Source organism: Lutjanus erythropterus, chromosome 19, assembly GCF_056507025.1.
Source record: "Lutjanus erythropterus isolate fLutEry1 chromosome 19, fLutEry1.hap2, whole genome shotgun sequence".
NCBI classification, from domain to species: Eukaryota; Metazoa; Chordata; class Actinopteri; order Lutjaniformes; family Lutjanidae; genus Lutjanus; species Lutjanus erythropterus.
In genome coordinates, this window is record NC_139335.1 from 18,569,237 (window position 1) to 18,597,205 (window position 27,969).

The 27,969-nt window shown below is 39.6% G+C and overlaps 1 protein-coding gene across 3 annotated transcripts in view; it reads left to right on the plus strand.

Moving 5' to 3' along the window:
- Nucleotides 1-4,606: 4,606 nt before the first annotated feature.
- The window catches only part of LOC146309649 (thyroid hormone receptor alpha), a 123,773-nt gene continuing 100,410 nt past the window's right edge, over nt 4,607-27,969 (plus strand). For 2 of the 3 annotated variants that reach the window (XM_084743622.1, XM_084743624.1), the window contains exons 1-3: nt 4,607-4,882; nt 5,616-5,699; nt 22,615-22,720. The gene's annotated coding sequence lies outside the window, so the exon portion shown is untranslated. The remainder of the gene's footprint in view (nt 4,883-5,615; nt 5,700-22,614; nt 22,721-27,969) is intronic. The other variant, XM_084743623.1, reaches the window with a different exon arrangement.

The following is a 27,969-nucleotide window of genomic DNA, read 5'->3' on the forward strand; positions in this document are numbered from 1 at the left end:
CTGCTTGTCTGGTCTCATTTATTTATTGATGACTTTGTGGACATAAATATGTCGATAGATAAAACTGTATTTAAGTAGAATTTTGAGGTTTTCAAATGAAACAAATAAAACAAACGAATGCAATGATTTGCAAAAATGTTTCAACCTATATTCTATTGAATCCAGTACAAAGACAAGATATTTAATGTTGAAACTGCAAAACTTTGTTTTTGATAAATATACACTCATTCAAAATTTGATGCTTGCAACATGTTCCAGAAAAAGCTGAGACATGAGCGAGTGCATCTCTGTGTTGCATCACTTTTTTTTTAGGCTTGACTTTTTACGCATCTTTGATTCAATCTTTACTTGCTGGCTGAAAAAAATGGAAATTTCCGCATATGTGTAACAAGATCAAAACAATATCTGGCAGAGGGCAGGATGAAGATAATGTCCATAAATGTCCTGCGTGGGCCACAGTCGCAGACTTGATCCCTGATCGCAGGGTTCCGATTCAGTTCAGTTTGTTCCTCCACACTTCCTCCAACATCTTTTCTTTTCATGTTTGGCCCTGGGCTGACACTCAAAACAAAAAGCTCGGGGCTACTTCTGATTCATCCAGCACTTATAAAAAGCTGGGAGAAGAATTCGTACTTGACAGCTGGGGCCCGGGGCTATTGTCTGCGCAAAACTCACAGTATGTGACCTCCACTTTACTTCACTTCTACCTTTGTTGCAAATCAAAAAATACTTGCAACATGACTTGAACTTCACACCATTGACTTATGACTTAACTTGGACTTTAACCATCTCACTTAAACATACTTTTTCATTATATATATATATATATATATTTTTTTTTTATTATTATTATATGAATGTATTTGGCTTTCTTAAATGATAGAGCTGAAGTTATGACAGGAAAGAGGGGGTAAGAGTCAGGAAATGCTGCAAAGGGCTGCAGGTAGAAGTTGAACCCACAGCCGCCGCAGGGAGAAAAAGGTGTGTGTACTTCTGTCAGAGCCTGGTGCTGACAGTATCAAACACTTTCTGTTTCCTCCACCCACTGTAGTGTTAGTGGGACAGACGAGCCAGGATGGGAGGAGGAAATGAGGATGAAGAGGACAAGAATATCTCCTCTCACTCCTCTCCCCCACGCCTCAGTCAGTGGAGCTGCATAATGATAATGATGATGATGATAATAAATTACAAAATACAACATAATTTCAAGGTGCTTACACTTCTCAAAGCAGGAGATCTATCTCCTCTTGAAAATCTTTTCGCTTTGTTTCCTCTTGGTAAATCCCCCATCATGCAGCCACCGCTTAGGCTCCTGGACACCTGCTCATCAAAGGCGATGAGAGACGACGTTCTGATTGGTTTATTGCATTTTCAGCCTTACCTGGGCTCAGCTGATAGGTGTATACCACTGTGTGCTGCTGGCACAAGGGGCAGAACAGAGCAAGATACCCCTGCGCCCCTGGCACAAGACAGCAAAGGTGGATTTGGACACACCTTGAATAAATTAAATCCATTGCACCTCACGCTTTCAACTTGCACTTCAGATCAGCATTCAACAGAGTTTAAGAATTTAGGATTTATTGGGATTTGTCGGTTTTAACTTGGGACTTGACTTGGGACTTAGGTTCAAAGACTTTACACTTACTTGTGGTTTGCATAGTAATGACTTGGTCCCACCTCTAGAGGAAACAGAACTGTAATCCTTTATATAGATAAAAGTAGCAGTAGTGCAATATAAACACACTGCATTAGGCTGACAAATATTTAAAATCCAATATTCACTTTCTATTTAAGACAAGATAAGATAGGACAAAACTTTATTGATCTCCTGTGCCAGAGATTGCTCCAAAATTATCTATCTATCTATCTATCTATCTATCTATCTATCTATCTATCTATCTATCTATCTATCTATCTATCTATCTATCTATCCATCTATCTATCTATCTATCTATCTATCTGTCTGTCTGTCTGTCTGTCTGTCTGTCTGTCTGTCTGTCTGTCTGCCTGTCTCTGTGCACTGCAGGGCTGTTGCTTCACACATGACTGTGCTGCCAAATATCATAACAGCATTGTGAAATTCACAGATGAAACCACAGGGATTGGACTGATAAAGGAAAACAAAGAGAACGCCTATAGGAACGAGGTGAGGGACCTATCCATATGGAGTCCAGACAACAGCCTCTCTTTGAATGTTGAGAAATCAAAGGAGATAATTAGAAATAAGAAAGTCCAAGATGGTTCACACACTAGCTTGCATCAAAGGTGTCCCTGCTGAAGTGAAGAACTTCAGATTTTTAGGTATTCATATCTCAGACTCCCTCTCCTGGGGCTGTATTCACAAACAGTCTGAGAATCCTTTCAGTGAGCTTTTAACTTAGCCATAAAACTTCCGGCAAGGACTTCTACCTTAGGAGTGATTTAGGAAAACTCTTGGAGCAACTCTGAACAAGAAGGGGACAAAACGCCCATTGATTAAAAAAAAAAAAAAAACAGCTTATCTTTCTGGTGATATGCCATCCCCTATTTGTTTGGAGTGTGAATTCAACAGGTGGCCAATTGTCCTTTTGATCGTCCATTTGACATTTAAAAAGTAGTTTAAAGACACGTGTTACCAATGATACTAATTAAGGTTTTGTTTCCTTCAGATCAAACAGTCAGGGTGCTGCTACTGTGCATACTGGCTCACTGGAATAAATACCATTCATAAAACCATTGGACCGTATGTTTTGTACCCAAAATCAGTTTGTATCTAGAGTAGTCAAGTAGGGGTAGACGGGGGTCAGTTGCAACAGGGGATGGTTGCAACAAATCTTATTCCTCCAATCAGCAAGAGTGATGATACACTGAGGATGATACACATACTGCAATCATGCAGTTAGACCCTCTCACCACCATGAAGACAGAAAACACATTCAACATCTGCTGCATTTATTGAAAAAACTTGTTTTGGAAGTATGAAAATATTTTTTGTTTTTGTCGTACTGTTTTTAACTGTTGTTTTAATTGATCAAATTTAAATAAGTTTGAATCTTTTTGTTGTTGTTGTTGTTGACTTCTAAGTCACGTGGCTAAGATGTGTCAAGGTCACTGTATCTAGCACATAATGTTCCTGTCATGGATGAGGTGAGGCGATTGTGATCGTGAGGGTAAGCAACAGCGTCAAAACAGACCACACAGCAGTATTTTTGATCCTAAACAAGTCAGCGTGGTGCACATAAAAGGGTGGTTCACCCAAGTTCAAGACTTTGCATTGTTTTGTTTTTTCAATATACACACATCTATATGAGATAAATTAAGTTTTACAAGGATAGTTCACAAAATAGTTTTTAAATAAGATGCAGTTTTTTGCAATAAATACATGTTTAATACAAGTGTGTGTTTTCCTGTTTCACTTCACCAATTTGAAGCTAATTATCAAATACTTGACCATGGAATTTGGGGGTAATTTGAATGTAATTTGTGGGTAATTTCTAAGAAATCTCAAATATACTGCTTGGTAATTAATACCTATTTACCATGAAATTATGGGACCTGGAAACTGAAGCCAATAATGTCAGTGCCTTTTTCCATCACTGATTGTAGTGAGTGTAGGGCAGGGGTCTGCAACCTGAAGCTCCAGAGCCACATGCAGCTCTTTAGCTCCTCTCCAGTGGCTCCCTGTGACTTTGGCAAAAAGTATATGGAAATGAATAACATTATATTTTTACTTTTCATTTTTCATTGCTGTAGGTCTATGAAAAAAGTTGAGACAGCTCAAACTTTCAAGCCAACATACTACATACACAGTACATCAGTTTGAAGTCAAATTCTTCAGTTTTGAAAAAAGTTTTACCCACTACTGGTCTTTTGTTGAGATAATTTACTTTTCTTCTTTAGATAAATTTAAATATCTGAATTTCAGAAACCCCTAAATGTTGTATTTAAAAAATTACACCGCAAACCATTTAATTTTAAGGCAACAAAACAGTAACAAATCAGGTTCACGGTTAACTGTGACCAAATTTTGAAACATTTTTTTTTCTTAGTTTCTCCAACTATCTAAGGAAGAATAGTAAATTATCTCAACTAAATGTCAGCAGAAAGTTTGTAAAAGTTTGAGTCGGGCACAAAACTCTATTGCAGCATGTTGTACACCGAATTTAAAAAATGACTGTGTCTTCCTCTAAATTGTGATAGTGACTCGTCTTCTTGAGTCTCCATACGTTATGGCTGCCAAACAAAAAGTCTTTAAAAAGAGAGCATTTAATAGTTGCGGCTCCGGACATTTTTTTTTCTCCCTTTTTTGGCCCAAAACGGCTCTTTTGATCGTAAAGGTTGCAGACCCCTGGTGTACGGAGTGTTGCTGGTGTAAAAACGGGTGAGTTTCCCCTTTAATTGTCCAGGCTCTTGGGATTACGCAACTACCCCTTCGCCCCTCAACCCCCTCCCCCCCTGCCGCAGTACTCCCGCTCGGCCGGTAGAGGCCGCTGCAGAGCCTGGTGATGAATCATCCCCGGCGGCAGCTCCACTTCTCCTGACCCGCATTCACCCGTACTGTACAGGCAGGAGGGGGGAGGGGGGGGGAGGAGGACCGAGCACAGAAAGCAAATAAACGCTGTGGAGTTCTCCTGCAGACCGTGGTCATGGCTTTGGCAGTCCCTGGCAGACACGGCGCTCCCGTCTCCTCGCACATGATAGCGGACTGAACTGAACGGGGGCTACCACCGGGGGAGCCGTCATCGCGAGCGACGCCGTTTGAGACGCTTATCAGCTGGACTCGCTCCTGTTCCTACCTATTTTGTTCTGCTTTTTTCCTTCACGTGTTAATCCGGCTGTTCCTCGTTCACGGGCTTTATGTTGACGGTTCGGGAGGCGGGTGTGAACCACAGGTTGAGCACTGGTGAGTGTGTCATTTTGTTGCGTTTATCCTATAGCGACATACAGCTTCTTAATGGGGCGGCGGTAGGCTATAACGTGAGCGCTGTCCTCACGTCAACCCGGGCGCTGCGCCGGCCTGCATTACTGTACTGTACCAATAGGTTAATGCACAGGAACCCGGCCACTGTACTGTCTGTACTGACTCTGTGTGCCAAAGTGACCTGCAGACCTGCCATGTGCTCCCTTCACTGTTCTCACGCCGAGCGACCTGCATGGGTCAGGTAGGGCTGAGTTAAGGTCGGGGAGCTATATGATGATTGCAATAAGAAACCTGTTTACCTACACTGTGCCCTAAATGGCTGTACCTTCTGGACATGTGAGAGGTGACACCCTAACCCAAGAAGGTACAGACACAGAGCTTTGTGCCAAGATGTAGGCAGTTTATAGGTGTGTAAGGTTATATATACATATATATGTGTGATTTACAGCTTGGTCACTTTCCCTGAAGTAGGTCTGTGTGTGCGCCTGTCAAAGTGTGCCAAAGTGTGCTGCTGTAGACTTGATATCAATCATGCATGTGTTACAGGACAGCATGAAATATGAAATATGTGTTTTCCCCAGCCTATAGGTGCTCCTGCAGGCATAGTGTGTATTGGATGATATCATGTATTGAGTTACACATAATAAGGGATGGATGAAAGGTGTAATTAGGAGGAGGAATGTGCTGGTAATTATCCTTTAAATTTTAATTCCAGGTGAGGGCAGCATCATCTGCTTCATTTGTGGACCAATCAGAGGGGTGTCTGTGAGAGCAGCAGTACAAGACGTCCTGGGTTAGGGTAGGTGGCCAACACAAACAGCTGAGCAACATGCAAGGGTCAGGATGTTACAGGGATAGTTTGGTTTTATTTGATGTGATGTGTTGTAGTCGGTGTATTACCTACAGTAGATGCTGGGCAGCATGCCCACAGTTTAGGGAAATAGAGAGGAGCACGAGAACAGAATGTACTTCTGTGGGCAGGGTCAGCAACTAAAGGTATTTTAGGTACTTTAAAAAGGTCCACTTAAAAGAAATTATATTAGTTTAAGTGTCAACTACATTTGGGATATTTTCACCACTTTATCTTTCTGTCAGACAGACTTTTCAGACTGGAAACCACCGTTATATAAGTCAAATATCACTCTCTCCAAACCAACCAAACTGCATAGACCAAATCAGTAATTTTACCTTGCTGAACATGAGAGTTGCTGGCTGTCTTGATCTGTTACTTTGTTTGTATTATGGTGTGATTTTGGTGAATCCAAACTATCCTTTTAAAACACCAAAGTTACGCAGTAACACAAACAAACTAACAGATCGAAACAGTGATACATCAGCAACTCCCTTTGGTTTTTGCCTGTGGAGTTTGGTTGATTTGAATGGAAAGATATTTGGCTTATGTGACATTAGTTTACCATTGGAAGAGGTTGTCTGACAGAAAAGTGAAGCAGTGAAAATATTAAGTGTAGCGTACACTTAAACTGATATTGTTTTTTTATGGTAACCTTTTTTAAGTGGTTAAAATACCTTTTGTTGCTGACCCTGTGCTGACTGCCTATAGAAAAGTACCTCTTACAAGCCTATGTCAAATACTGAACTATCCCTTTTAAGTGTGATAAATCAAAGGTGATTCCATATAAAATGTCTACACAACACACAAATGGTAAAGATTGCTCTACCTCGTGGCGTGCATCATGCACGACTTCATATTCGAACCCTTGTCACTCCACATTTCACTTGTGAGCAAATGCTGTTCCTCCAGCTGCAGGTGACATGGCATTTTTGACATGGCGCGACCCATTTGTCATTTGTCTTTTTGTCAAAAACCTTCAAATCCGGTCAAGAAATACAACGTGCACGTCACATTGTCAAGAAGAACATTTCCAGTGATGTGGACACGAAGGAAAACTCTCAAGCAACCACAAGTGGGTGTAACGTAAGAATGAATGTGGAACCAGAAATGATATTTCCCTGTAGGCTAGAGCAGGAGGCTGGCCTACATAAAATTACACGGGAAGCACTCTCACTCACATTGTTTACAAGAGTTTCCCCCAGTAACCCAGTTAGGATTTAAGAAGCCGGTGGTTTTTATTAGTTTTCAGCTGCAGTGAGTCCTTCCCTCTGACGTTCTTGGAAGAGAGGAAATTTGTCTGTGTGGACATTTTTTACTGCTTTACAAGCAATGATACAATACATAAAAAAAACCCCTCATGAAGCTTAATAATGCTAAAAATGCAGTTAATATCCGTTTGGCTGGTATAAGCCACATGTCAGGATTTCACTAACATCATAGAAAACTGAAGAAATATATTACAATTACACGTATCACTCCTCTTAAAGAAATCACAGTGAAAATAGCTTACTTCTGCAATGCATCACAATCAAAGCAAAGAAAGTCCATCTAAAAATACTTCATGTATGTATGTATACAAACATACAAAGCCATAATCTCTGCCTGCAGCCAGACGTGACCTCCTTTGACGTCCCTTCCTAACACCTTCCTCCCCCTCCCCTCAGTTCCCATAGCTCATTGCTGCAAGGCAGCGTCCTGGTTTTCCGAGGTTGAGGCTTAATGTATGGCGAGTGTGGGGAGGGGGTGGCGGTGGCGGTGGGGGTGAGAGGGGCGGTGGGGAAGAGACAGGAAAGAAAACCAGTCCCTCTCTCTCTCCCCCCTGCCTGCCTCAGTCTGAGTGAAAATCAGTTACATAACAGGCACTGTGGAGGCAGCTGCTGCCCCAGTCCCCGAGGTCCCAGGGACTGCTTACATCACAGAGGTGTAGACAGCAGGAGGAGGAGCTTATAGACATCTATCCAGTTAGTTTTGAAAAATACTCACTTTGTACCCTAATTTAATTTGACATGAGTGTCTACATGCGACCCACATAGTGCAGTTTAAATTGTTTACTGGAACATTTTGTACTGTGCAGTGAAGTGAGGGATTGATTCACTAAATACTTCTGCACTTTATAGATGTTTGAGATGTTCCAGTACCATTATTTCCTTCCCGAAACCGATTCGATTACCTGAGTTTTGCATATCAGCCGATACAGATTACAGATAAGATACCAGTGCATTTAAAAAATGATTGATTAAGTGTTGAGGTCATCAATAACCATCACAAGTTACCAGACCTGAAAGTGACATGTGCCCTACAAAGGTCCAAAACCCCCAAATTATTCAATTTTCAGGGATATTAAACTGAGAAAACCAGCAAATCTTCACAATTTAGAGGCTGGAACCAGTAAATGTTTGACATTTTTGCTCATTGAATGACTTAAAATGTTAATCAGTTATCAAAATTATTGTTTATTAATTTTGTGTCGAGGAACTAGTTTAGGTCTGCAACTTATAATTATTCTCATTCTTGACTGGTCTGCAGATTTTATGCTTCTGCGCTGGTGACAGCTGTGGCAGGAGACATTATGTTCTAGGGTTGTCCGTCTCTCTGCCCTTCTGTTCCATTGTAGTGAATGTGACTCAACTTATTGGAATTTGTTGGTCAATGATTAAGGCCACTGTGACCACACAAAACATGTTGTTGGCAAGAATTCTAATTATCATAAAATCATAGTGCTAATTTAGGCAACATATGATTGCGTGCTGCACAGGAAAACCCCTGAACTTTTTGCAGGATTTGTGATCAGTCCTGTTTGCAGATAAGGCAGCTCACTTTTTTTTCTTTTTTTTCAAATTTGATTTTTTTGTAGATTAAATAATTGATTAATTGCCTTATCATTTTAGAACCACACCAAAATAAAAGCAGCACTGCAAAATAATCATTTGGGTCACTGCAGTACATATTTTTCAGTGTTTCTTCAGTATTTATGAGTGTTAAATATGGGAGGACAGGGATGGACAGACATGGGTTGTTACTTTGATTTTTGCAGGTTGCTGACTCTAGCAGAGACACCATGAGTGTGATGGAGGATGTTGTAGAAGCTGTTTCTAAATCACCTTCAACTTTGGAGTACATCATGTCACACTCCAGTCGATAAAACCTTTAAATTCAGTCTCTGAGCTTTCTTCTCTGCTGTCAGCAGACATACCATCTCCTGCGATATATCCTTCCTTTGTGTGCATTGAAATACAAATCCATTTCTTTTACTGAGCTCAGTTAGTTAGCAGAAAACTTTCTTTTGCACTTGGTTTTCCTGGTATGCTTTCTCTGTGACAAAGAAGTCTGTGTCAACTGACATAATCAGTGTTGGTAAATACCATGCTAAATTGAAAACATGTGGTGATGAGAAAGGATGCTCCCCTAATGGTAATAATGTGCACAGTAAATCTGATTTAGTGTATCCATGTTGTTGACAGTAAGCCAATTAACAGAGTACTTCTGCCCGCTTCCAGCTGCACAGGAAAAATACCCCCAGACGTTAAAGTGGGCCTTAAATTAAGGAACATTGTAAAGAGCCTTTAAAGTTCTCACACCAGAGAAACACACAGGAGAGGCACTGTGCAACAAGGTTAGATGAGTTAGCATGTAAAGGATGGGGATGAGTTCATTCTAGCTGAACTGACATTACAAATAATAAAGTCAGGTTGATGAAGAGTTTTCTCTACTTGTGCTATTGTTGTTTTAGCATGAATTTAATACATTTTTTGTCATTGAAAAGTTTATTTTTCAACTGTAAAACATTATTCTGATCTTAGGTGTTCTTATAACAGTGACCAAATTTGAGAAATTACATGTTTATGATTTTATTTTTAAAAAGTATTGACCGAACTTTTGGATTTTAAAACTTCGTTGTCTTCTGTGGTCATGTCTCTCTTGAACTATTGGCCACACTGTCACGTTGCAGTCCACGACTTCTGGTGACACAGCTCCTGTTTGTCTGTATACGTAAGCTTTCAGAGAACATGCACAAACGTAGAGCGTAGACAGACGGCTCTGTCCATATCCATGTATCTAAGGTTAAGCATAAATGAACTGTTAGTTGCTGTCCATGTAGGGTGACCTGATTTAGTTAGAAAGGTGATTTAATAGCCTTAACCATGCTATCAAGTCGGGTACAAACAGATTAAACCTTTTATTAGCAACATGAGTCTTCATTGGCACACTAGCCTCAGTCCAAGTGCAACAACAACATTCCTACACTACTTTTTGTAGCATTGATATTTTTTGAAAATTAGCACACCAAAGCTGTGGAGCACATGAATGAAGTATTATTTGGGCTAATTTGCCTTGCTCTCTCTGCAGAGGACTGTGTGGGTGTGTACAGACTGTGCCTGATCCCTCGCTCTCCTGTCAGGGTGTGATACATTACACCTTTATCATTGTCACTGTTACACTGTTGTCATGGTGTCAGGTGACTCTGTACGTCATTCCCAGCGCACTGTAATTCTGTTCACATTCAGCATGAGCAGCACTATGATTAGCCAGAAATACTGAAAACACCTGTGTGGGTGCAGTGTAGGGCCTTCATGCAAATCACTCAAAGAGTGTAGGGAAATGTGGGGAGATTCAGTGAGCCGGTGTTGTGGAATTACCACTTGAGGCCACAGTGGCCGCTGTTCAGCCCAAGCTCTAACTGTAGCCCTGAAGAGGCCAATACAGATATAAATAATTGACAGTTGGCCTATAGCAGCAGGGTTTTCAAGTCTGAGGCTGTGGGCCCCCTCCTCTCAGGCTAAGGTTGGAAATGGTGGCCCCATTAGTTGACTTGCCAAGTTTCACTCAATTCCTGGATGTCTAAGGGATCATGATTATGTCATTTGATCCCATAGACACTCAACAATTGTGCCAGGATAGCCTAATATTGCTGTTTGGCATAACTTCAGACTACATCATACATAAATAGGGTCTGTTAGTGCTCTGTGGGTGACAAACTATTAGAGCTGCAGCTAGCAATTATTTTTTTTAAAATGAATAATCTAAAGACAATTAAAACATGAGTCATTACTATTTCATTGTTTTATTGAGTCATGATCCTGAAAAAGTAAACTTGTGAAGCACATTAGAATAATGATAATGGGGGCATATTTTAAAATGAATCTGATTTCCAGGTCGTACACTCCATTTGTCACATGCCTGATCAGAAAAATACTTAAATTACAAAGGATCGCTGTGACACATATTAATTTAATCAACAGTCAACCCTTTGCCTGAACTGGACAATCAGTATGTTTTGTACTTAAGTACTTGACTTAAGACTTAAAATGGGTATGACATGGATTTATTTCATCACTGGACTATTACGCAGGTAAGATCAGTGTTGGGCAAGGAAAACAACAACAGTCAATAAGCTATTATCGGCTGATATATTGACCTGTGTAATATATCGGCCTAGCTTGAGCTCTAACTTTCTCAACTGACCAAAGTGTAATATAGTTTTTAAATGATTAAAAGCTCTTTCAATGTAATGGAATTATAAGGTGATTTCCACTGAAACACTGAGTTGATTAATTGATGAATAGATCAAGAATATTAATCAGTCCTTTCTTTTATGTTCCTCAAACAGTTTAAGTCATGTATCGAGGAAAGCTGATGAGCGTTTGATAGTGTTAACTTGTCAGTTGTGAGGATTTGCTGCTTTTCTCTGTTATATATCAGTCTAACTTGAATGTCTTTGGGTTTTAGACTGTTGGTTGGACAAAACAAGACATTTGAACATGTCAACCCGGGGTTTTGGAAATCATGTCAATCAATCGGTTAACCTGAAAAGTGAGTAAAAAAGAAACCCCAGATGACTGTAATTAAGGGGCAGAAAGAGAATGGGATAGGAAAGAGATAAAGAGCCTGAACGGAGGGACTACTTTGAAGTTAGTACCTGGTGGATACACAACCTTAGTGCCAAAGATTTGATGCCTGCAGCACGTTCCAAAAAGTTGGGACACGGCGAAGTTTGCCACTGTATTACATCACTTTTTCTTTTTACAGCACTCACTCAGCGTTTGGGAAGTGAGGACACTAATTGCTGAAGTGAAAGTGAAATTCTTTCCCATTCTTGCTTGATATATGATGTCAGTTTCAGGATCTCTTTGTTGTATTTTGCACTTCATAGTGCGCGACACATTTTCAATAGGAGACAGGTCCGGACTGGTGGAATCAAAGTGTCACAGGTTTATATCGCTGTGTTTTTTAAGCCTCCTGGCTGAGGCTAATGCGAACCTCACTGTCCACTTTAACTATTATTATTTGATGTTTTCTATGCTTCATACACAAAATCTGTCTATGTTTTTGCCCTAGGAAACATTTGTGTTAAATATTGCTGTATTAGCAATGGCAGCAAAAAGAAAACAAAAAGACGAAGAGAAAAGTTGCAGAGGTCAGAGTTGGCAAGAGTTGGCATCTGAACGAGAAAGGAGCCCTGAGATCCTGCCTGAAATACTGTGTAAAGCTAACTGCGGCCATTAACTTTCTTCTGGTGACTGCATGGCTGGTTAGCTCTGACTATCAGCTCTATATGGCTGTTCATGCCACACAGAGCGGTGTTCAGACTGTCTCTGTTGGTCACTCTAGTCGGTGTCTTCTTACCCCATGTGTCGCACACTAACCATGAGGCCACACCCCCTACAGTGGTTGTCCTGTGCAGACCTCTGCTGCATCTTTTAAATAGGCTGCAGGGAGCTAGCAGAGTCTCAGTTTTGAGAACAGGGGTGGCGAAAACATGTTCGACGAAGTGTATGAACAGTGTGAGTCAACGTAATAATGTTTTAATTGAAAAAGTTAGGAATAAAAGTCAAAAATCTGTGTTGTCTACTTGCAATTGTTGCTTTGAAGTCAGCTGTTGCTGTTTTTTTCTTTTCCAAAATGCAATTGGTCACATGCTGTGTTCCTCACAGAGGGAAACCAATCACAGTAGCTCCTCTCAAATGGGACTGATGTAAAAGTGGAAATGCATCATCCAGGCGCTCTGTAACAAGCTCTCCCTCTTTCATTCAAACAAAAAGCGGTAATGGTCACAGCAGGAGAAAGACAAAATTAAATCTCAAGATGTTATTATAATTATTAATTGTTCCAGGTAGACTTTTAAAGTTGGATTGTTTTTATCGGTATGAAAAATACAGCATAATTCATGTATATACTGCCTGTGAAGACAGAAAGAAATCTCAGATATTTAACAGACTTGGAGAACTCCTTACAGTTGGCTTCAATCTAATATTATGCAGTGATTTTAATACAGTTACATCAGAAAATGACAATAACTGTCCTTTTTGTTTCTGATTGCATTTCTATGCTGATTTTTTTTTATAGGTGTTTCTATAGACTTTGTGTAGCAGAGTGGTTCTACAAACAAGTCAGTGCATCATTAGATGTTTCAGAGAGTTACAAGCTTCTGTAAATGCATCATGAAAACAATACAGCATATACTGATATTAGAAAATGTACTTTGTAAATTGTACTTTTGAATACTTAAGTATTTTTAAAAACGTACTTTTGAATACTTAAGTATTTTTAAAAGCAAGAACTCTAGTACTTTAACTCAAGTAAAAAATTGACTGAGCAACTTTCACTTGCAGTTGAGTAATATTTGACCAGGAGTATCTATACTTTGACTCAAGTACTGGGGTTGAGTACTTTGTCCACCTCTGGCAATGAGTGAAGCTTCAAAGCTTTGGAGTATTCAGTACGGGCCTATATTCAACAACTTAACCAGTCTTTTTTTTTTGCCTCTGTTCAAACTTCTTTGCTGGGATCAAGTTCAGAATAAAGTAAGTTCCTGCACTGATCCAGAAGTGATGTATGTGTTTGGGAACAGACTTCCTTCTTTGGAATTGGAATTTTTGGTATGAGGTGATTCCCTGCACAACAGAAGAATCCAAGAAAGTGGTCTGCATGTTGCCTTCTATGCATCTGATGTATCAGCAAAAATATTAACGCAACACTCATGTTTTTGCTCTCATTTTTCATGAGTTGAAGTAAACAATTAAGACTACTTCTACAAATTGGCTGAAATCCTTGTTAGTGAGCACTTCTCCTTTGCCAAGATAATCCATCCACCTGACAGGTGTGGTATATAAAGATGCTGATTAAACAGCATGATTATTGCACAGGTGTGCCTTAGACTGTCACAATACTGTAAAATGTGCAGTTTTATCTTGAAAATGATTAGGCACTCAACTATGGCTATTCACACAAGGCTACAGATACCAATTAACACTTTTTTTACCAGGAGGGTAAAGTCACGACCTGCCCTACTCTGCCTCTGATTGGCGTACCCTGATATCCCTACCCTTAACCAATCACTCCACATGCCTAAAACTAACTAACCCAACCAATGAAGGCAACAAGTACTAGCCAATCAAATCACACAAAGTAGGTGGGTCATCACTCCTGGGGATAAAAAAATTTGTGTCTGTCAAACAGCCACATTTCAGTGCCTTGTAAATATCTTTTTTTTTTCAAGATCAAACTGCACATTTTAGAGTTTTAAAACAATTTGTGAACAAAATCTGAGAGAAACATTTTCCGTGCATAGAATAAATCTTTGTTCCGTCCTCAGTTGAATATGTGTCGGAAAGAGTTTAGAAATGATCACATTCTGTTTTATTTATGTTTTACACAGCGTCACAGCTTTTTTTGGAGTCGTGCTTGTACATACTGTACATACTGCCTGAGTACAAAATAAAACAGGCTGTCCAGCTCTTAAGTGAGCTCATTCACACTCACACTCACACACACACACACACGCACACGCACACACACAGACACATGGTATTGTAGAGCCTCGGGGCACCTCCTTGGTACTGGTTTCTTTGGAATGTTCTGTTCTTTTCTGTCGAGGCAGAAACATCTTTATGTAAGTCAGCCTCAATTCAATTAGTCTTAAACACCAGATGTATCCCACGCAGAAAATTAAATATCTATCAGTCAGAGACGGACAATTCTCCCTCCATCTGACAGGAAGTGACTTATAAAGGAGGTCTTAAATTGGAATTGAGAATCACCAGAGGTCTCATGATATGTTGTTTTAGGGTCATGACATAGTGCTTTAACTGAGTTTGAGTCTTAATGTTCTTTTACTTGAGTGATTCAAAGGGACGTGTACCCAAAACATGAGACAAAGCTGGACACGTTAACGATTAGAATTGCATACGGAAAGAGTTTGTTTCTTAGCAGCGTGTTAGTACCACCGCTGACCTCATGAAGGGGTGTTGGAGTTGTTAATAATTAATGAATTAGTCTTTATTACTCTAGTCTTTTCTCTACAGTCAGTGATTCCCACTCCTGCCCACCTTGACAGCCACAACCAGTTCCCCAACCACAGCAAATGGCACTAAAATGTAGAGCTGCAGCGATTAGTCGATTGAAAGAAAATTAGATGCCAACTATTTTAATAAACGATTAATTGTTTTGGTCATTTTTCACTGGAAAACATCAAATATTTGCTTGTTCCAGCTTTTTAAATGCAAAGATCTGCTGATTGTCATTTATAATAGTAAATGAAGAGTCTTTGAGTTTTGGACTGTTGCGATTTTGAAGATGTCACTTTGGGCCAGAGCTACAGCTAACAATCAGTTTAATTGTTGATTAAACTGTTGATTATTTTCTCAGTTGGTTGATTAATTGTTTGGTGTAGAAAATTTCAGAAAATTGTGAAAAATGTTAATCAGTGTCTACCAAAGCCAAAGATAATCTCTCAAAGATAATCAGTTTACTGTCATAGAGTTAAGAAAGAGTTAAGAAACCAGAAAATATCCTCATTTAAGAAGCTGAAATCAGAGAGTGTTGACTATTGATTACCAAAATAGTTGGTGATTAATTTAATTATCGATTAATCGCTCTACTCTGAGCTCTGGGCAATTGTGATGAGCATTTTTCACAATTAATGGGGCATTTTATAGACTAAATGATTAATAGATTTATTATGAAAATAATCGGCAGGTTAATTGGTAATGAAACTAATTTGTTGCAGTTCCATTAAAATGTTCACATCAATTACAAGATCATTTGACAGCAAACAGAAATCTTCAGACGTTGTTTACCTTTGCTTAAAGAAAGAGAAGCAATTCTGTTGGAAAAAAAAATGTTTTTTATCTCTCAGTGTGTTGTTGGGAAAAGTTTGATTACATACAAGTTTTTAAAAAAAATATTGTACACGAGCTGTATATAAGGTAAGGTACATAAGGTGAGAGACAGAAACAGACTGTAAATGAAAAGAAGCCAAAATGGTATCCACCGTGGCACCCACTGTGTCCATCAATAATGTGGGATAAAGGCAGGATAATATAAAAGGGGATTTAAACAGAGGCTATTATCTTGAAAACAGGCCAAGGATCTAAAGATATTAAGGTCTGGAACAAAGCAGAGAAGACTGGAATTTGTCTTGGAAGACATAAACCCTTCTGTTAGTCTTGGGTTTAACTGTTCTGCCCCTACTTGAGGGCAACACTAATGGCTAAAGTTGAAATGGCTCACTTGTGAGCAAAAAGTTGACTATTAACACATTCAGCAGATCTTAACATTTCTTGTGTTTCTGTCCATCTGACAAGTATAAGTCTAATGTTCAATCGTTTTTATCACCCTCTCAGAAAAATGTTTAGCTGCTAAATGCTCCACTGTGTTCACCATTCACTAGCTAGTTATCTAAACTTGGTCGGATCTTGAGGTTACAACTGGTGGCTGTTGCTGGACTTGTGGATAATGAAAATGATGGATGTGAACTGCAACATTATAGTCAAATTGCTGAGCTCCAGTTGGACAAAATGATACCAAAGATAATTTTGTTGGGCTACAAAAACTATGCAGTGATCAACAAAAAAATTATTTAGGGCAGTATGCAAAATGTTCTCATCAAAAATTACAGAGAGAAGCAACGACTTCCAAATTTATTCAATATTAAAAATTGCACGAAGAAAGGTAAGTCGAGGCTGCTTTGTTAAACGCGAATTATGACTTGTTTAGGACTCAGAACCTGAAGGTTAGGACTTGGGACTGGACTTGGGACTTGAGTGCAAAGACTTGAGACTCAGGTATAGACTAGCACTGTAAAACAGAGCCCTACTGGGTCTTTTGTATAATTTGATGTTTTTTTTGTGAAAAAAACAAGACAATAACCAGAAATATTCTTCATTTGAACTCAGTAAAAATTAAACTAGGTCAGCATCATGCTTTTGTGTGTGCTACGTTTGTAACGGGACACCACAAATACAATTTAAACAAAACCAGGGGGAAGTGATCCATCTGTCCACCTACTGCTTTACAGCGTTTTCAGCATTAACACTGATGGGCCAGTGGGATGCTAAACTTTGTAATTGTTTGTCCATGTGTCACTCTTGATATCTCACACTCTCCTGATCAAATTAGCTCAAACCTTGAGGAAATTATGCATCTCATCAATGTGGTTTCATGCATTTAAATTACAGTGACTGGCCCAGAGGAGGACATTACGTCAATCATTCAGTGCTCATCCACTTGTCACGTGTGGCGTCCCTGATGCCGCTGATCAAATTCTTATTAACCTGTTCTCAGTGAATGTGGGGGACTGAGCTGGTGGGCATTCACCGAGAAGTGAAAGAAACAATTTACAAAGTATGCAGCAAAGTTCTGGGTCCATAAAAGAGGCCAACTAACCAGAACTAAACTCAGGCTATGAGAACAGAATCTGACAAATTGTTATCATTTCACCACTCCCCAGTTGATAATCTACTGAAAACACAATGGATAGTGAAAATCTGGAGGAACATTGTGCCATATTTAAAGATAAAACAACATATTTGGAAACCTATTAGCTACTCTGTGTCAACAGCTAACATTAGCAGCCACTTCCTAGCTAATGTTATTCCCGCCACACAAAAAACACATGGCTTAAGTGCGTGTAACACACTTTTGTGTTGAATGTATGAACATTTCACAGATATATGTGCTCCAGTGAGTAAAATGTCATGTTACTGACTTATCCAAAATATTTCTGAAGTCGGAAAATGGTCTGAAATGAAAAAACTCATGGAATATCTGCACTCCTCTGAACTATATAAAAAATAGAGTCAAAATTCCTTAGGTATTGAAATTTGGTACCGAATGACAAATAATTTTTGATACTCGATAGTACTGAAGCAATTCGGTGCCATGAAAGTATCGAAGTACCTGGTTGTGCGAATATGCTGAATAACACAAACGTATCAACTGAGGCAGCGGCTGACCAGCAATTCCAGTGTTCTGCGATGTAAAATGACGTTTAGCCAAAGGAGTCCACTGGCTTTGCAGAGAGCGATATTTGGCTTATATAACAGTGGTTTCCCTCACATAACCCCACTTCAAAAAATGTGAACTATCCCTTTAAGATGAACATAACTCTGATAAAGTACTGGCTGTGCTGAAGTTCACAAAATGTGCGCGCTACAAATAGAAACTAATGTACTGCCAAAAATACCAAATTAACTCTGAGTATGATGTATGAGACAAAAGGTTTGTGTCATCATTTGTCGTCTTGTGGCGTCGTTCATGAGTGATGGTATGTTTGTCGTCGCTGTGTTTGCAGTGGCAGGCTCTGTTCTCTCTCCCTCTCAGTTTCTCCTCCCTCCATCTCTGGCTCTGTTGCTGCACGGTGTGTCTCTTTCTTTCTTTCAGTGGCATCTCTCTGGGGGCTTGTATTGTTTTAGGGGATAAGAAGAAAGACCAAAAAAAAATCCTGCTTTAGTGGGATAAGAGAAAGACTTTATAACAAGCTTTCGGCCCTCCAGGGAGGACTCTCGCTCACACACACACCCAAATGTTTTCAGAGAGTAGACACAGATCCGTGTAATACGCGACACACACACATGGACTCCCTGCCCTATGGAGAAAGGAACAGAGACAGAACAGAGAGTGTTAGGAGTGGCCACAACAGGAAGTGGTCCAGGGATTACATTAAAAGGACGGACTCCCTGCTCAGAATGAACTTCTGCTGGGAGGTCGAGGTCTTTACTCCTCCCCTCAGGGGGTTTCAGCAATCTTGTACAGTAAAGCTCGCGTCACGACTTTTGAAAGAGTATTGTCCTGGCGTCCCGTTGTTCTCAACATCTGAGAGAGATGGGAAAGATGGAAGAGAGGAGAGAGAGAGAGACACTGTGCCGGGGAATCGACTTCAAGAAGGGAGGCACCGTGCAGTAAAGGTCATGTTCCGGACGTGGATCCACAGTGTTGGAAGCTTTTGGCGTTGCCCCTTCTACTCCTATAAGCCTCCACCAGGGAGGAATTACACTGAGCTGGGATTTTATCAGTCAAACATTAGCTGTGCTGTTATTGTTTTTCTTCGCATAACCTCTGAACATTACATTGTCAGCTCTTCCTCTGCCAGAGACTGTGAAAGATCTCATTTATCCAGCAGCACGCACCAAGGGTGTAATGGTACACAAAATCCACAGTTTGATATGTACCCTGGGTTTAGGATCAATATTTGGTATGTTTTTTGGGAACAGTATTAGATGACAGTGTTAAAGTCAAAATAACTTAATAAATTGGTACTGGCAGATATCCAGATTCAGATATGGGATTGGAACTGGAAAAGGGTAGATTGGTGCTACTCTCCTAACTCTGTATGGATGTTAAAGTTAAATCTTTTGAAAATAGACATTAATAAAGTCTGTCTTCTTCTTCTCCTTCTTCTTCTTGAATGCCGCAGAACATGGACACACAACATAACTTGGCCATCCTGGGCAAATGGCACGGTCCCATTCCAGGTTCATAAATTAACTGATGCATAGTCTCGTGTGCTCGCCGTGCTGATGAGGCATTTTCTGATACTGGTATTGGATCAACCTTATTTGTGTCCGTCTTATGAGCAATATGTCCAGGAGCTAACCTGAGTAGCATAGTCTAGCTAACAGACAACTGTCCTTTTGTCAAAGCAGGTAGAGCTCTTATGTTATTCCAGTAATTATTTTGTTCATTAGGCACACCAGTCTGTTCAGTTCAGGACAAACATTGTTAGATCATTAGCTAGCTGACTTTTTGCTGTTTTGGTTTTCTTAAATATGGGTTACAACAGAGTAAGCTAATATTTTTATTAGTGATTGTTAATTTAATCTGTTGATAAGTTTGGCTAAATAATCAATTAATTGTTCGTGTTGTTTGTTTAGTAATTGTTTAGTCAATGAAATCTCACAAAATAGTGTAAAATGCCACTTTCCCAGATTCCTCATTTTGTTCAAACAACAGTCAAGAACTCAAAGATATTCAATAAGAAACATAGAGAAACAGCAAACTGTCACTGATGTGACTCAGACAGAAATCATGTTCACAGATGAGGTAATGTATTCAAATTTTTTCGTTTTGTCACGTTTAACGACTTCTTTCATCACTCTCCGGCTTATCCCATGGTTCCCTTGAAGTTTTAGAAGTATAGGGGTAAAGGGCATGTAACGCCATTTACGAGCGACCAAATGACCATTTTTCTGTTTGAACATAATATAATCATTTGGGATAATTTAAGCATACAACTCAACAATATATATAAGATAGGTCTCATCGTTTTTAGACATGTCACTGCACAGATGTTACATATTATACCTTTAACTTTAACCCAGTGCACTTGCTGTAGTTGTGGCCATATAGTTTCCCATGCAATGGGGGACTGTTACCAACATTACAGCTCTGCTCACTTTGGAGCTTCAAAATCCAAGTGGTTTAGCAAATCTGGGGTAAGATGGAAACTGTGAATGTTTGCAATCTTATGAGTGTAAAGATTAATTTCTCTTTCAATTGTCTGATTTCATTAGCTTATTAATTAGATTAATCACCAAATCATTTCAGTGTAAAATTACATTATTGTGTACAGTCAGCCATCTCTCCATCCATTTTGGCCTTTAGTGTATTTTTTTGGATTTCCTGACATTTATTTTACAGTAAAAAGTGTTTTATAGCATAGCTAATCCTTTAACTGAACCCAGATGAATGTTTCCTGCTTGGTGATGAATAAGTATGAGACGAGGAAATAGCAGCCTAAGGCGGTGACATGCATGTGGAAGTGGCAGTATTCAGGCTAGACTCTCCATAGGAGGTAAATGGAGTGGAAACAACACATAGTCTGATGGTGAAGGTCAGCTTCAGGTCAATGTGATGTTTGTTTAGTAATTTAGACGTTTTCTTCAGTCCTGGTGCAGGATTTGCTTCGGGCCAGCGGCTTTGTGCGGCTTGTCACATACGCTACATCATTAACACCAAGCATTTCACTAGTTAATAGATTAAATGCGTTCTCAGTTTTCATTAAGATCACCAGGTCAGAGCTGGCAGCAGATATTCAAGTGGAGCACTGAGGAAAAGGTCTGAAGGCGACTGTTTTGAGACGAGCTGGGAAATTCTTCTTGATATCAGCCATGTGATACGACTTGAGGCACAAGTTGACCCTCTTATAAATAGTCTGTACATTCAGATCATAGGTTGATTTTTTTTTTCTCTCCCCATTCATTCAACTGAATCAGCTTAACAAGTATAACAAAGACACACACACAAACACACATACACACAGTGTGCTGTCCTGAACATGACCCAGCTTCACCCAATTTAGTACAAAATCACATAAAGCTCAAATAGTTGGTGTTCACTGGTGATTTTGAAGTGATAATGAGATGGGATCAATGAAGAGTTGCTTGACTTTGTGTTCTTATTTCAGAGGTTAGTCCTCGGTGGTCTAGTAATGAGTTCTCTCTCTCTCTCTCTGGGTGCTACTGGAACACATTTTGACTTTGGCTTTTCACTTCACCGTATTTAGTTGATCCAAACTAGCACTATCCAAATTCCATTGATTTCAGTTTCTAAGAAAGCACATTAGGCTTATTCTATGTGATTTTATTTGCATTTTTTCTGATTTTCTGCAGTTTTCAGTTGTGATACATTTTGATAAAGTGCACCACCAGTATGAGTCTTTAAAAAAGTGGTTGCTAAATGAGACCACAGAGGTGAACATTACCGCACAGAATACTAGTCTCATAGTGGTTTTGACCTGAAACTCATGCGACCATGGTGAAGTTATTTTATAGCCGTTAGCTTTTTACTTCTGCCGATGGCATTTGTCAAGATCACTTTGTGCACGAATCAACAATCCAGTGGAAAAATCCCATTGCTTTTTGTGGAGGGAACCATAGCGATGCTATCTCTTGGGTTGGCCTACAAAAACATGTCATCCCTGCAGAGCTCTATTGACCCTTCTTAAGCTCCACCCCCTTGCACTGCCCCCCAGTAACAGTTGAATAAGCTTAGTACCTTTCAACTTTCTGCTTTTCCTCTTAAAGCAACGTATAGAGTCACATCTTAAGTTAGCTAGTGTTTGCTAAAGTTAGCACAGAACTAGCTAACTAGCTAGCAAACAAGCTAATGATAGATATTAATTAGCTAGCTACTTAACTAGCATTTTGCTAACATTTGCTAACTGAAGATGTGAATATAGCTGCGTATACGTGTATAAGTTCCTTGGCAGCATCATTTAACCATCTTCAAAATTTGTTTTTCTCTTCAACATAGACAAGCATAGTACATAGCATATCTAAGTTCAGGGGACAGGAAAGGAAACAGTTGACTGAGGTTCCAGGCCTGCTGACATGTCATTGGAGCACAGGTGGAAAGGGGGCGGGGCTTAGAAAGTTGTACCAGGCGGACTTTTTAAGGTGATAAGTGTAAGGCAGTGATGACATGATGTTAGTTAAAGTTAAATTGGGATACTCCGACAACCCCGTCTGCCAGCTGTCATTTCATTTATGCTTCTGTCTAAAATAAAAAAAAATACATCTCAATTTTACCATGTCAAAATGTTAGATTTTCAGGAAAATAAGTTGTTTTCTCATCTTTTTTTCAGATTTTCCAGACTGGCATAGGAACTGTGCCTCTATTTCAATGAAGACGCTCTGACATCTGATGTTTGTGTTGATTAGGAAGACTGGCCTTCATCTTCATAGCACCAGGTTTGTTCTCTCCTCTTCGTCGTGGTAGCCTATCACAGTGAATGTGGTCGCAGTTGGACGAGTTACCAAACCCTTTTCTGTCAGAGCTCTGTCCTGAATGAATTCACTGTAAGTGTTTGTCACCTGAATTACTGCACAGATGATTTTCAATTTGAGGCACCATATTTTGTAAGCCACAAATTACAGCGATACAATGTTCTCCTGATACTTTTTAAATATTAGCAGGGTGGAAAATCTTATTAAAAAGATTTACACACAGGTAGTCGTGCTCAGGTGTGAAATCACATTTAGTAATTATAAGGAAATGTTTGTTCAAGAACGGTTAAATAAGAACAAAATTAATATGGCATTCAGTCACACTCACATATCTGAGCACATACAAATTGAAATTCTCGCCATTGTCATATGATGCTGCTAATTTTGTGTACCATCTGCACATCTGTGACACAGTCTGTCGTAAGGTTATTCGAGGCAGAAACTGTTAGTGAAATCAGCATTTTATTAGTCAGAGGAATAACTGTGTCACGTCTGCAGGGCACAGCAAGCAGCAACAAGGTATGAAAAGAACAAGAGCTGTGTACTTAGTCAGCAGACAGTCGAAGCCTTCAGGCTTTTTGCACTTAGATAGATCTTTTAAATTAGATACTAAAACATGTTTTTACATGAGCATATTGGCCCTTGCAAAGTTTTGAGAAATCTGGTCTGTTTTCAGAACCAAGCCATGCCGTGTGTATTGCAGCATAAATGACTTGCTCATGTTCTTGCAGTATGATGAGAATGCCATGTTAAATATCTGATAAGTCTTTGAACACATTGTTGCCTTTTATTTCCAAACAAGCGGCTGAGGTTTTGCATCTAATGATTCTGCAGGTGAGACGGTAAAAACATTGGTGGTTTAAATGGCAGCAATTTAAACTTATAACTCAATTTCAGCCACACTAGCAGCTAGGGTTGGGTGACAGACTCACGCAGCTATACAGTGATATTGTTCTCGGGGGTCGGGGATCTACTTAAATGTAAGGTAGCTGCTTGAATGGCATTTAGATTGGCCACTAATGGCTTGGCCAGACGACGTGACTGTCAGATTGCTGTGCCAATCACACTACATAACTTGTAATCAGGAATCTTGAATATTTGCTTTGCACACTACATGACTGATGAGCCACAGGGGGTCACACAACATTTTGCACCTGAGAAAATCCCTCAGTGTGTCTCTAGTCTGTCTGCTCTCCAATCTACACTGGCTGACTTCCTTCCTTGTTGTCTGAAGGAATCAAGGTCATTTATTGTCATCGCACGACACAAGGTTGTACAACAAAATTAGAATTGTATTTCCTTCATACTACACACAAAATACAACAGACCGATAATGAATTTAAATTCAGAATAGAGTAGATACAATATAAAGCAAAGATAAAATAAAACATTATATTCAGTTATGTACATATATAGTGCATACAAGTATACATCCAGAAAATAATTCTGTAGTGGATGTTTTGAATAGTAATCAAGTTTGAGGAGCTGCATTCAGATACATGTGCAGCTGTTGGCATGTATCATCAGGTGTTTCCCCAGAAGTTGTAGCAACTATATGTGCCACCATTGACAAACGATCATATGAAATGAAAATATCTTGATTAAAATGATGGATTTCTCTGGGTTTGAACATTGTTGGAAACATTTGGGATAACGTAAGTACACAGGTCAGCAAAATATATAACAAGTTTAGATATTTTAATGCACAAAATGTTACATATCATGACTTTAAATTAGCAGCACAGTAGAAGAAACATGTGAGTGTGTGTCTTGACTGTAAAGTGGTACCTCCCCTGCTGTTACAGAAATGTACAGACAGTGGATAACGGTTGCATGGCCTTATTACCCCCGCTGAGTGAATGTGGGGAAAGCAGAGCAGAGAGATTAATGTAGCGGCGGGGGTCACAGATAGATGTTCTTGGAGCTCTGATGTGATGCGATGTGACAGGACGGTTGATGTAATGTGATTTGATATAACTTTGTCTCATACACCTCAAATTATTTTCACACTCTTGAGCTCCCATGATGTAAATTGATCACACATGTTCAATACCCTTTAAAGCCTGTGTTAACACTGTCCTAATTTCCTCACATGCAGCACAGATCTGAATCAGTGTGAGCAACCATATCACAGCGAGTGCAAGTGTCGGTGATTTGCTTTGTGCAGAAATTGATGCTTCATAGTCATGCAGACAGTCACTGACCGCACTAACTACCCCTTGTATGACTGGCTGATATTGTCGGGGTTAAAGTACGGTCACAGTAGCATTCAGTTCAACAAAACTGTCCTACAGTCACCACAGAAAGAGCATGTGATGTCATGGTTGTTATGTGGGTAGTAAGTAAACATTGGGCAGAGAGATCATCAGCTCTAAACAGTGTATGAGAGTCATGCATTAGGTTGAAATAAATGAAATATTGTCGTCTGGTAGGATTGAGATTCAATAATATTATATCAAATCTGAATCCAGTAACAAGTTCCCTTATCGAATCTGCATCCTTTTGAATCCCTTATTAAATTTAATAAGTCTGTGCTTTCAACATTTTCAGGTAATTAAAGTTATTAATAACTAAAACTCAGAGCTCTCTAATCATCTGCAGAAACTCTGCAGTTTTCAGTGTCAGCCTCGTTAATATTCACAACCTGCAGCTACAATCTGAAAATGAGATGAGCAGCAGGAGATAAGAAACGCTGATTAAATATATCTGACACACGCACTGAAATAACTTAGGTGGAACTGACTTGCTTTACCTTGTTCTGCATAGGCTACTTGCTCAGAAGAATGGAGGAGCTGATTCAGAAGTGTGATGCTGATCAGCTTGAATTGTCGATATGACATGCATGAAAGTTGAACTTTGAGATTCTCCTGAAATTGATATGATGTCATCAGCCAGATCATTTCTGGAGTCAGCACGTTGGTTTTCACTGATATCAGGGTACGGTATTCATCAGGTTTCAGACTCCCAACACTGATCCGCATTCCAATCTGAATTTCCTAGCGCCATGTTTTTGCCATGCGTTTGCCACGTGTTTTCTATTTGTAGCAGTGTGCATCGACAGCTGAATAGGACTTTCTTCTACTCTGCATTTACGTGTGATGTATGAAGAACATGTTCCAAATTACTGTGCTACGATACAGCTGAAGTGAAGAAATGTACCCCTCACACATGGTTTAACCATAAACTGACAACTACCAACATAAACCACCATGAACTATCATGTTCTGAACAAACACATTACAAACACTAATCATAACATTTGCATTTTGGAAGATAAAATAGCTAACTTAAACTCTCAGCGGTGCCATCTCTCAGCCTGTCAGTTGCTCACAATTTCACAACCCACACAGCACCCTACAATGACTAAAGGATGCCATCACAGAAGTTACATTACACAAACTATACAAGCTTTCCGGACTGAGGTTTAGTTTCAGTAGTACTTATATTGATATGTATGACAAAGAACAGACAAACAGGTAGAAAGGTAGAAGGACATTTTTGCTTGAAACATGCAGAAAAGTATCACTTAATGATGCAGCCCTACACCCATCCCACATGAATATTTGTGCTTTTACTGTAGGCCTGGGGTTCTCATGTGAAAGCCAAAGTACACAATGAGGGGAGAACTTAAGAAAGCTTAACTGGTAGGAGGTGAGAGTCTTCAGTGAAGCACAGACGCAGTGAGGGATTTCATAAACAAAATGTGTTAAAAACAAACAAGGGAATTGCTCAGAAACCTCAGCACTATGAATAGGTGGTGTAGTCCACATTGAATAATTCTCAAAAAATATGGTAAGAAATCCAATATGATAATTAAAAAATAAAATGAAAGAATGCTGACTGAGCATAATCTGTGGTACACCATGAAATTGCAATTTCTGCTTTGTAAAGCACATTTTTCAGAAAATTGTGATATAATCTGATATGTTCTGTTACACACTGAATTTGCTGCAGCACAGCAGTTGGGAATTAAGTTCATCATATATCCCAGTTATTCCAGTGTGGTGTTTCTGAGCTCCAGAGCTTTGTGATAAGAAAAAGAAGTTGCATCCATGCACTGAGTTGGGTCTCTCAGTTAAATGCCTTTATAAGCTAGTGGGTATTCAACCCTTTCAGAGCCGCTGAACATGTACTGTAAGATGCAAACTCTCCCCTCAGCTTAAATTATAGAGTCCTTCAAACGTTGCATAAATAATTTTGGTTGCGAGCCCTACATGAACATGAGTACATGACGGACCCAAAGGCAAAAAATGCATTAACCTACATAAAAGCTGAGACGTGTCATCATAAGCGAGTTAGTTTTTATATAATCTATCTTTCTTTTAGTTTTCAGAAGTGGGAAGGCAGATTATATCTCACCATCAGGCACAGCAGCACTCTGGTTCTGAAACACTATTAAAGGTTATGGAATATACTCTGTAGCTGTTAAAAATAAGCACTTACGCTCTAATGGCTGTGCTAATTACCTGAACGTTGAACAATTTGTCCATCTCCACACAGTTTCTTGGCCTTTTTCGTAGTTGGGTTAGTCAGACTGTGCGTCAGAAAGGTTGCCAGTCAGTCGTTTCGTCAGCTTATCTACCACTCATCCAGCCGACAAAGTGTGGAGCAGGGCAGGTGTGATGATGGACTTGAAGGCATATTCTTTGTTGTGATCTATGCTGCCCTAAGCCCACATGAAATTACCAACAACCACCCTAATGGCCTGCTAATGGAAGCATTTCCTGTACAACCAAGACCTTCCTCTGTCTGCCCCCTCACCTCTTGCTTTGCTCTGTTGTACTTTCCTTCGATCCATCGTTAAAGGCCCCTTCATACTGGGGACAAAACGAACAAATGAAACGAAAAATATTGTTCCATCCCAAAACCAACACTGGCTGCTCTTGAGTACATGTCCATGTCTCTGGAAAATGCCAACACACCATATACTTAACCCACTTAATGCATACTTACCTAGTGCTGCAGGACTTGAGGTCGGTCTTGGTCTCAAGACCATTTTTTGAAGGTCTTGGTCTTGTCTTGGAAACTAGTGCATTTTTACTCTGTCTTGTTTCTGTCTTAGACAAATAAAGCATAAAGAAAGGTAAGCTAAGTGTAAGTGATTCAAGCAAAGGTAGCTAACTATGTTGTTTTCTCTTGTCTTGGTCCTGGTCTTCTCAACTTGGTCTTGTCTTGGTCTTGATACACTGTGGTTTTAGTCATGACTCGGTCTC